Source organism: Orycteropus afer, unplaced genomic scaffold (genome assembly GCF_000298275.1).
Source record: "Orycteropus afer afer isolate SDZICR_OR568_19922 unplaced genomic scaffold, OryAfe1.0 scaffold00288, whole genome shotgun sequence".
In the NCBI taxonomy this organism is placed as follows: domain Eukaryota; kingdom Metazoa; phylum Chordata; class Mammalia; order Tubulidentata; family Orycteropodidae; genus Orycteropus; species Orycteropus afer.
Genome location: NW_006921875.1, coordinates 1,064,697 through 1,076,433, shown reverse-complemented (window position 1 = coordinate 1,076,433; position 11,737 = coordinate 1,064,697).

The window sequence follows — 11,737 nt, the reverse complement described above, 5'->3', positions numbered from 1 at the left end:
AGCTGAGTAGCTGCCTTTGGAATGTGGTCTGTTTCCTGTATATAAGCAGAAGCCTTGGGGAACGGTCTCAAGCTTATGCCATGCTTGAACCTTGTGTGTAGCTTGTGTGTCATTGTTCAGCAGGCTGCCATGCTCTGCCAACCTTAGGATTGTCAATGGACTTGAATTAATGGCCTGCCATGTGGTTTGGTAACTTCGGGACTATGCATTGTTACTTGTCAACCTTGGGCTCATCAGTCTCAGCAGCCAGTAGCTGTTGGAGTGAAGAAAAGCCTCTAGCTTCAGTGGGCTGGGAGCAGGAGGCAGAGCTGAAGCCCAAGGTTGAAGGGGTTTCACCCAGCACCTAGATCCTGGCACTTTGAACTTGGACTTAAAGCCTCCAAACTGTAAGAGAACAAACTCCTGTTTGTTAAAGCCATCCCATTTGTGGTCTATTCCTGTCAGAGTGGCACTAGGTAACCAGAACAGTCACCCATGGTGGACATTTTTCAGCAGAGCTTCCAGACTGAAAGAGACTAGGAAGAAGGAAAAAACTGTGAAAAAATTGGCCATTGAAAACCATGAGAATAGCAGTGAATTATTGTCAGATGATTATGAGGATAGTGTAGGATGGGGGCAGTGTTTCATGCTGTTGTACACAGGGTTGTTATGAATTGAAATTGACTTGACAGCACTAACAACAATAAACAAAAGGACAGCTGCTTTCCTTTAAAAAAAAAAAAAAAAAAAAAAACTTAGGGTACCATGGGCTATGTGTAGTTGGATATTGTCCACATGGACGTTAAGCAATGCACACCTGTAGAGATTTTTGTTGCATTAATGAGATCATAACAGAGTATGGTGGGTCCTAACCTCTCTGGTGGCATAGTGAATAAGGCATTTGGCTGCTAACCAGAAGGTTAGCAGTTCAAACCCATCAGCTAGCACACAGAAGGAAGATGGGATGATCTACTTCTGTAAAGATTTACAGCCTTGGAAACCCAATGGAAGTCACTTATGAGTCGGACTCAACTGGGTGACAGTGAGTTTTGTTTTTGGAAGTGGTGTCTTATAAAGGGCAGTACAGACAGACACACATGGGAGTAAAAAAAAAAAAAAAAAGACATGCAAGGAATTGTCTAAAAGTTAAGGAATGCAATGTCTGGGGCTACAGAGAGGAGACAAATAGGAGTCTCTGGATGGCACAAATGTTTAAGTTTCACCAAAAGTTTACCAGTTCAAATCTATCCTGAGATGCCTCAGAAGACAGCCTGGCAATCTGCTTCCAAAAAGTCACAGCCTTGAAAATCCTATGGAGCAGTTCTACTCTGAACACATGTGGTCTTTATGAATTAGAATAAACTAGACAGCAACTGGGAGCTCTGGTAGCATAGTGCCTAAGGCACTTGACTGCTAACCAGAAGGCTGGCAGTTCAAACCCACCAGCCACTCCTTGGAAGGAAGGTTGGGCAATCTACTTCCACAGTGATACTGCCTTGGCAACCCAAGGAGGGGTCGCTATGAGCCGGGTCTGATTCCAAGGCACATAACAACAACAACAAGACAGCAACTAACAACAACACTGGTAAGGAAGGACCTTCCCATAAAGCCAATGCCCTGATTTGGACTTCTAGCCTCCAGAACTCTAAGGAACTAAATTTCTGTTCTTTCAAGCCACTCACTTTGTGGTGATTTTTAAGGCAGTGCTAGGAAACTGACAGAAGGTTAGTTTTCATAGCATCGTAAGGATGCTATGAAATGGATAAATGAATTGTCACCAATAATAAGGCCCCCAGCCCTCTGTCCCCTTTGTCCTCTACTTTCATACATATAATGGACCAGAAATACTTGCCCAATTCTGTGACCTCATTCTGTGCTTTTAAGTTACCCCTTGGCAGTCTTTGGTACTCAGGTTCCTGGAGCTTTCTGAGGTGCAAGTATCATCTCAGCCGTGCAGCCCCTTTCCTCTTGTCTTTCATCCTTAAAGGCCAAAGCCACAAACAACTCAGAGATGCAGGCTCAGCCATACTGCATTCATAGCACCCCATAAGTTTCAAGTCCTGGCTGTGAAACACACACCCGATTTTTTTTTTTTTAAGCATCTTAAAATCCTATGGCACAGGTGGCACTCACCCAGTCACACGTGATGGAATTAGAAATATGTTGGGGTTGGCACATGCCAAGCTGTGTATTCTCCTTCCTGCCAAAGATGGAAGATGATTGACTGAATGGGAACAAGAAATCAACTTGCCAGAATGCATCTAAAATGAGGCATGCGTGCTTGGTGAAATGTTAACTTTGTGCTACAAGGGAGGGACAAACAGGAGAGTCCACGTGATTCTGAGCTCATTCTAAAGATAGAAGGTCACTTCAGGGATACAGAAGAGGACAGGGCACATACTGAGTCCAATTCCTCCCCTTGAGAGACAAGTGAGTATTTTGGAAAGTGAAATGACCATCACTTAGGAATAGCGTGAGTCAATTCACCAGAGAACATCTGAAATGTGGTTACTATCTATTTTCTGGGAAAAAGATATGTCCTGGCAACAGCTGTTCTCATTTCTAGCTGCCACTAGCCCCCAATCCATGGTGACCTCATACACAATGGGAATGGACCATTGTGATCCAGAGAGTTCTCATTAGTTGATTTTTTTGGAAGCAACCAATGGTCTCATTTTCTGCCCCAGAGCCATTGTACATGCTGTTCCCTCTGAATGAAATGGGATCTCTCTGCCAGCATACATAGCACATGTTGGTGGGCTATGATTATTTAGAAATGGCTTCCACCCTCCCCTCTCCTACTGTCTCAGAAGCTCTCCACTCTACCTATTATAAGAAGATTCATCCCACAGTTCATGCTCCTGAATGACTTAATAACTCACCCAAGGTGGCCTTTAGTGGAAGCCTATCTGAAAACTGACACTGAGGCATGAAACCACATCCCATGAGGTTTCTTCTTGCGAACTCCCTAGCTCTTTAAAAGTGTTCATCACAGCTACTCCTTCACCCATAAATATCGGTTTGCATAGGGCTGGATGGGAATTACTTTAATTGTTATTTGCTGTTGCGTGTCATTGAGTCGGCCCTGACTCATAGCGAATCCTCCTTGGGTTGCCAAGGCAGTATCACTACGGAAGTAGAGTGCCCAACCTACCTTCCGAGGAGTGGCTGGTGGGTTTGAACCACCAGTTTTCTGGTTAGCAGTCAAGTGCTTTAAGCACTATGCCACGAGAGCTCCTATTACTTTAATTAGAACTTCCAGAAATAAAGGGAGATCTTGATGCAAGAAAACAAAGCTAACCCAAAAGACCTTGGACTAATGGGAAATGGCTGAACAGCCATGACACGAATTACTAGCTTGAGCTGTCCCCGAACTGCTCTCATTCCACACTGGATCCAGGGGCAGAATTAAGACAGTGGGTGGTGGTGTACTGCCCAGAGAAAGGCTCTTAGATTCAGGAAATATCAGCTCTCTCACCTGGGCTCCAAATGAACCTGGGTAGAGAAAGCCCTGATGATGACAAGGTAACCCTGTAATCTGCATTTCCTAGAACAGATAGTGAGAATGCAATGATAAGTACAAGCAGGAAGGAAGAGCGAGGGAAGAGCAAAGAGAAAAGGAGAGAGGGAGGGAATTATCAGGAAAACTGGTGGAAAAGGATTTCTTCTGCAGGCACAGATCTCACCAATATTAAGAGGACCAGCCAAACACATAACCAAAGGCAGAGGCTGCCAAGGGTCCCATATTAGAGCTTCCAGGGAAAACTCACCCTCTCAAACTATGACCTTCTGCCATCCCACATTGTGGACACATATCTGAGTTAACATACTTGATCAAGATGAAATACATCTCCAAGAATAATGAGGGTCATCAATATTTCAAACCTCATTGTTGTTAGTTGCCATCAAGTCAGCTCCGACTCATGTGACCTTAGGTATAACAGAACAAGACATTACCCAGTCCTGTGCCATTCTCACAATGCTTGGTATGTGTAAGCTCGCTGTTGCAGCTATAGTGTCGAACTATCTCACTGAGGGTTTCCTTTGTTTTCACTAATCCTCTAGTTTACAAAAAGGATGTTGTTTTTTAGTGATTTGTCTTTCCTGATAATAGGTTCAAAACAAGCATTCTGACTGTACTTCCTCCAAGACCAATTTGTTCATTCTTCTAGAAGGCTATGGTATATTCAATATTCTTCACCAACACCACAATTTGAATGTGTCAATTTTCTCTGGTGTTTGTGATAGTTGGGGCTGTGTGTTAACTTGGTTGGAACATAATTCTTAGTGGTTTAAGCAGTTGTGAGGTGGGTATTCCCATGATGAGATTGGATATATATGTTTTGAGCAGCCAATACATTGAAAGGGAATTTCCCTAGGGGTGTGGCCTGCTTCCAATATATATATGGACATTCTGGGAAAAAGACAGACTCTTCTGTGGATCTGGGTCCTGTTGTGCTGCCTACAACTGTCTGTGAGCAAACAATCCATCATTCGGCCTGGTGATCTCAGATTCCTCATCCATTGGAGTCAACAGGCAATACGTTGAAGTCAACAGCTGGTATACTGCCTGCCAACCTTAAGCTCATCAGCCCCTGCAGCTGTGTGAGTCAGGAAAAGCCTCCAGCTTGACATTTGATCCAGAACTTGGGATTGCCAGCTTTTATAAGTGTGTGAGCCACTTTCCTAAGACAAATTTCTATATATATATGTATGAGCTTTACTGATTTTGCTTCTCTAGAGAACCCAGCCTAACACAGTCTTCCTTTTTCATTGTCCAGCTTTCACATGCATATGAAGCAATTGAGAAAACCATGCCTTAGGTCAAATACACCTTAATCATCAAAGTGACATCTTTACTTTTCTACATTTTAAAGAGGTCTTTTGCAGCAGACCTTCAATCCGTTTGTTTCACTCTCAGGATTGATTCCACTGAAAATGGTGAATGTGAATATGGAGGGGACAGAAAAGGAAGAGTCCATTTTTGAACCTGGTCCTTTGGGAAAGCGCCCAGAGAGGGAAGCTTTGGGTATCTAAAAGATGCCTCTGGCAAAGGCAGGGAAGTGGGATGGTGATGGGAGGTAGGTTGAGAAAAGGGGTGCAGATTGTTCTAGAGGGACTCTATTAGCCACCACATGTGAGTCTAGGCTGCCTTCCTGGAGACTATTTGTTCTCAACATATAATAAGTTTGGGCTGAGCCCTTATACCCTTCCTCCCACCATCACTATTAAAACCAGTATCTAGGGACACCTGGAGGTTATGGAGTCAATATCTTTTCGTTTGCTGTGAAAATACTGGAAAGAAAAGGAAACTTGAGTCAGAGTTGTGTTGGGTTTGGTCAGGAGACTTGAGGAATCCTCAGGAACTCCTCTGGTTTCTAATGAGGAGAGACTTTAAGTATTTCCTGTCTGGGACAGCCCCTTTGGCTCCATCCGTGGCAGGAGGTAGAATTTAATGCAGAGCATTCTCCCCTCATTTCCCAATCAGCTATTGTTTTTCTCTCCAAGAGATTTAGTGGCTATGTCTTAATGCCTAAAACAATTTCAAATATTTTATGCTAACGGATTGCTGCAAGGAGGCAGTGATGGTGGAGGAAAGAGGCAGTTTATTAGGTTAAAAATGCCTTTCCCGCCACCTTGGACTCTGATGTAAATTACTCACAAGATTATTTTGGGAGCTGCAGCTAAGTCTGGCATTCAAAAACAAAAACAAAAAAATTGCTGTGGAGTTAATTCCCACTCACAGTGACCTGGCCCTGTGTGTGTCAGCGTAGAGCTGTGCTCCATAATGTTTTCAATGGTTGAGGTCTTAGAAGTGGGCTACCAGGGCTATCTCCCAAAGCACCTTTGGGTGCATTCAATCCCACAACCTTTTGGTTAGCAGCCAATCACAGTAACTGCACCAGAACATTCCAAAAGGGACTCTTACATCAAAAGCAAATGTTAGCAAGTGTTAGTAGCACCTGAGAATCATCCAAGCAGTTCAAATATCTTAGTTTAATTGGTCTTCAGGTCAATCCTTTGAGGCACCAGGTCAGGGAACTCTATATATTTATCTTAATTGGAAGGGGCAAAGAATTGCTGGTGGTCATGGACCAGACTGGGAAAATCAAGTAGATGCTCATCTTGCCAAGTTCCATGTGGCCACTGTCGGATAGGGATCCCTGGATAGCCCAATCCTTCTCCAAACACCAATGGATTCAGAAGATGATGTCCAGATAGACAAGACCCACAGTCACATGGCTCCCAGAGCAAGGCAAGGCTTCTGACCAGGAATCAGGCAGCAGGAAGGGGCAGAGAAATTCTACAAACACCAAGCCCCCATCAATCTCGGGGCCTTTACACACGCTCTTCCCTCTGTATGGAATGAGTTCTCTCTGCCCAAATTTGCTCCAACTCTAACCATTGGCCAAGTGGCAGACTTCCCTAACTCCCTATCTCTCAGGTCAGGTTGGTTCCTTTTGTTATACACATTCAAGAGATCTGGTTCCTTCCCTCAGATTGACTCTCCTGGTTTGTACCTATGGAGTCATTCATGTGACTGTTTAAGTTACATTCTTTGTCCCCACCAAGCTGACATTCCCAGATGCCAAGGTCTGTCTCTTACAATTAGCACAGAGCCAGGATCATTGAGCCAAGAAACAAAACATAGCCTGATGAGTCATGTGTGATGCAGTGATGCAACACAAGGGTTCAAATACGATCACCCTTCTAGAGAGAAGGGAGATATTCATTTATCCATTGATACTTGCACTACAAAGAACCAAGAGGACATAACAAAGAAAATACATACAACTGCCATAAATAAATAAATAAATAAGTCAAATAAATAGTCCAGGAATGAGGGGAAAAGGAAAACTGATTTAAATAAATGTTGATATTGTTGTTATGTGCCATCGAGTTGGACCCAACTCATAGCGACCCCTCCTTGGATTTCCAAGGCAGTATCACTACGGAAGTAGATTGCCCCATCTTCCTTCCAAGGAGTGGCTGGTGGGTTTGAACCGCCAGCCTTCTGGTTAGCAGTCAAGTGCCTTAGGCACTATGCTACCAGAGCTCCCCACTATGCTACCAGAGCTCCTTGATTTAAATAAATAGTAGGGAAAAATAAAACCACTAAACAAAACGAGAGAGAGAGGGAAAGAAATCAGGTACTGAAAAATGCCAAAGGGAACCAATTCCCCAAGAACACCCTCAAATTAGAATGGCTAACTGTTAATAATAATAATCAATAATTCACTGTTGTCTAGTCAGACCCCATTCAAAGTGACCCCTCCTTGAGTTTCTGAGGCAGTATCACTACAGAAGTAGATTGCCCAACCTTCCTTCCAAGGAGTGGCTGGTGGGTTTGAACTGCACGCCAGCCTTCTGGTTAGCAGTCAAATGCCTTAGGCATTACGCTACCAGAGGTCCCAATAATAAAATACAGCTTTTATAAAGGCAATTTGTGGGAAGAAGGAGGTTAGACTTGCATTTGGGATGACTAGGGTTCAAGTTCCAGACTGACCACAAAACAGCCAATGCCCTGGGTGTATCACTCATGATCTTGCATTCGCTAGCCTGGAACATGTAATGGGCTCCCACCTCCTTCCCAGATCTCTGATTCTGTTTTGCAGTAGAGACAAGAGCAGGAAGATGTTCTCTCAACACCTACCTACCTACCTACCTCCCTACCTCCCTACCTACCTACCTTCCTTTCTCTCTCTCTCTCTCTCTCTCTTTCTCTCTTTAACTTTTTATTGTGATTTGATGGGAGCTCTGGTGGTGTAGTGCCTAAGGCATTTGACTGCTAACCAGACGGCTGGCAGTTCAAACCCACCAGCTACTCCTCGGAAGGAAGGTTGGACAATCTACTTCCGTAGTGATACCTCCTCAGAAACCCAAGGAGGGGTTGTTGTTGGTTGCCATCAAGTTGATTCTCACAGAAAACCTATGGGGCAGACTATAACTGCCCTAGAGGGTTACTAGGCTGTAACCATCACAGGAGCAAATTGTCTGTTTTTTTCTCCCTCGGAGCTGCTAGTGGGTTTGATTTGCCAGTCTCTCTGTTAGCAGCCAAGTACTTAACCACTGTGCCACCAGGGCTCCTGAGTCACATATTCGAGAAGGCTAAACCAAGAAACAGAGTCCCGTCCAGGGAGGAGGCAGCAAGAGAGCATCCACCTATAAGCCGAGGGACACCAAGCAACACACAGGGCTGCCAGAAGCCAAAAGAGACGAGGAAGGATCTTCCCCTGCTAATTCCCTGAATGCAGACTTCCCGCCTCCAGAACTGGTAGAGACTGAATTTTTATTCTTTAAAGCCATCCACTTTGTGGTACAGCAGCACAGGAAACTCACCTTTTGTAAACCAGATGACAGGAAACCTTTTTTTTTTCCCCCAACCTTCCATCAACGTATCCACTTGTGTGTCAAAATGCTCCTTAGGAAGGTTTTCAGAAGTGACATGTATTTGTTTACAGAGATCCCTGGCAATGTGGAGAGCGCTTAGCTGAGTCAAATCATTTCCTCCTATGAGAGAGCTGTTTGCACAGCTTATGTGGGGAGAGCCAGGAGTGAAGAAAGGACATTCCGCACCTGCAGATGTGCAAGCTCCTGGGGGGGGGGGGCGGACCATAGGTCCCAGCTCTGTGATGGGTTTCTGAGCCCCCTCGCCTCTGTGCCTTCTCCCTCTCTGCACTCGCCAGCCCCCTGCCCCAGGTGAGCTCTGCCCAGTTTTGGTGGTAGATGAGGAGAACTTCCCCTGGCACAGAGATAAGGTAATGCTGTGTGGTCAGTGAGCCCTTGTTCTCCCGTTATCCTCACAACCTACATTAATAGTTTTGACTGTCTGCCTGCAAAGATAAAGAGATTTTACCCAATTTGGAGAGTGTGTCTCAGATGATCTGAGTTACCACATAGGTTTTGGGTGTGTAGTTGGCCAAATAATGCCCCCCCAAAGATGTCGTACTAATACCTGACACCTGTGAATGTGTTGCTCTAAGTGGCAAGGAGGAGTTAGGGTTGCAGATGGAATGCGGGTTGCTAATCAGCTGACTGCAAAATAGGGAGGTGATCCTAGACTATCTGGTGGGCCCAATGTAATCACAAGGGTCCTCAACAGTGGAAAAGGGGGCCAGGAGAAAAGATCAGAGAAAGATATGACTACGGAAGATGTTGGAGTGATGTGGGTTGAGAAACACACCGCCTGCCATTGCTGATTTGAAGACAGAGGAAGGGGTCACAAGTCAAGGGCTGTGAGTGGCCTCTAGAAGCTGGAAAAGAAAAAGAAACAGATTCTCCCCTTGAGCCTACAGAAGGGAACCCAACCCTGTGAATGCCTGGTATGACCTATGTCAGACTTCCCACGTCCAGAACAGTAAGATAATAAAGTCATGTTTCTTTAAGACACTAAATTGTTGGCTTAAAGCAATAACAATAGGAAACTATTACAGGGCCATGCAAGAATTTACCTCTGAGGGCCCTGAACAGGGGTGGATTAACCAATAAGCAGGGTAAGATTGGGCTTATTTATGCTTACTTAGTAATCTTTAGTGAACAATTTCACACGGGTTTCATCACAGTGAGATGAAATGCTGCCTGCTCCTGCACCAGTCCCATAGTCAGTTGCAGATTGACCACTGTGATCCATAGGGCTTTTGTTTGCTGCTTTTCAGAAGCAGACCAAGACCTTTCTTCCTAGTCCATCTTATTCTGAAGCTGCAGTGAAACCTGTCCAGCATCATAGCGACATCAAGCCTTCACTGAGAGATGATGGGAGGTGGCTGTGCATGAGATCCATTAGTCAGGAATCAAACTCAGCTCTCCCTCATGAAAGGCAAGAATTCTACAGCTGAACCTCTCAATGTCTTTGCTTTGGGCCTAATGGGGTCTTATATCCTGGGTTATTTATTGAAGTTCCAAGAAATCATATCCTATTTGTGCAATATCAGGAGCTCACTCGCCAGAGTGGGCAAGAACTAAGCTCCATCTTCTTTATTTTAAGTGACTTAAAAACATCCTAAGCTATCTCCCCTAAAGCAAGGATATCTCCTTGAGGACTAAGGTGCGCCTGACACAAGCCATGATATTTCCAATCACCTCGTATGCATGTGAGAGCTGGACAATGAATAAAGAAGACCGAAGAAGAGTTGATGCTTTTGAGTTGTGGTGCTGGCAGAGAATGCTGAAAGTACCATGGACTGCTAAAAGAACTAACAGATCTGTCCTGGAGGAAGTGCAACCAGAATGCTTCTTGGAAGCGAGAATGGCCAGACTTCGTCTCACCTATTTTGGTCATGTTGTCAGAAGGGACCATTCCCTGGAGAAGGATGTCATGCTTGGTAGGGTGGAGGGTCGATGAAAGAGGGGGAGGCCTTCAACGAGATGGATTGACACAGTGGCTGCGATGATGGGATCAAGTATAGCAGGGATTGTGGGGCTGGTGCGGGATCGGGCAGTGTTTCGTTCTGCTGTGCATGGGGTCGCTATGAGTCGGAAACTACTCGATGGCACTTAACAACAACAAGCTATCTCCCCTAGTTTGGGAGGTTTGGGGGTTTCTGGAAGCTGGTTCTTTGACTCAAGATGATTAGTAATCATCAGGAGTGTTCCTCTGGGCTAATTCAGCTGGGGCCAAGTTGAGGTTTACCTTTGCCTGATCTAGGAGAAAAGGTTTTGCTAAGCAAACACAGTGTGTAAACAGCATTGCAAGGAACATGTTTAACTTGCTTAGGAGTACAAACAGACTTCCAGTAATTTAACAGCATTAATTTGCACACCAGCAATTAACCTGGCCTTATAATTGGCTTTTCTTTATATATTACAAGAGACTTATCAATAATTTCACTGAAAATTATTTTTAAATTTTCTTGTTGAGCAATGTGTATTGCTCATTGTAGAAAAATTAGACAATACCAAAAAATTATTCTTGACTTATTTTATTACACAATAGATGTCCATTCCAGAAAAATTAGAGAATGCCCAAAAGAAGAGACTAGAGATCATCCACAAAGCCTCCACTTAGGAATAACTACTATTCACATTCTCTCCACCCCTCTTCCCTTCAGTCCCTGCCCTTTTCCTCCTGTCACATCAGACCTCTTATGAACACTGTTAGCATTTAAGAGAAAATAGACTTTGGAGTCAGATAGACCTGGATAAAAATCCTGCCTTTACCACTGTCTTGCTGTATGTAGCACCTTAAGCAAGATATACTACCTCAAATTATTCATTTACAAAATAGAAATAGAAACAGCATTTACCTTATTAAAGAACATCATTCAAAGAGATGACTGATGCTATCCTCGACATGCACCACCTCGCGCATCATAAACACTTAACACATGATAGTGTAGTGGTTACTAGCTATGCGGAAAAGAGTTCTCATAGCAGATTTGGCTGTTATCCTTTGAAAGGTCTATGTGGTAGTTAAGATTGTGTGTCTACTTGGCTGGGCCTGGTTAAGTGGCTGGGAAGCTGGTGGGAGTTATTCCCCATGATGAGACTGGCAATCAACTCCATGGTGGGATCTACAACAAGCAGCTGAGTAGCTTCTGTAGGGATGTGGTCTGCTTCCTATATATAAGAAACAACTTTGAGGATGGTATCCAGCTTATGGCACACTTGAACCCTGCATGTAGCTGCATTGTTGTTCAGCAGCCTGCCATGCTCTATTGGTCATGGGACTTTCAATGGACTTGAATCAATGGCCTGCCATGTAGTTTGGTAACATCAGGACTGTGCCTTTTCACTTGTCAACCTTGGGTTTGTCAGTCTC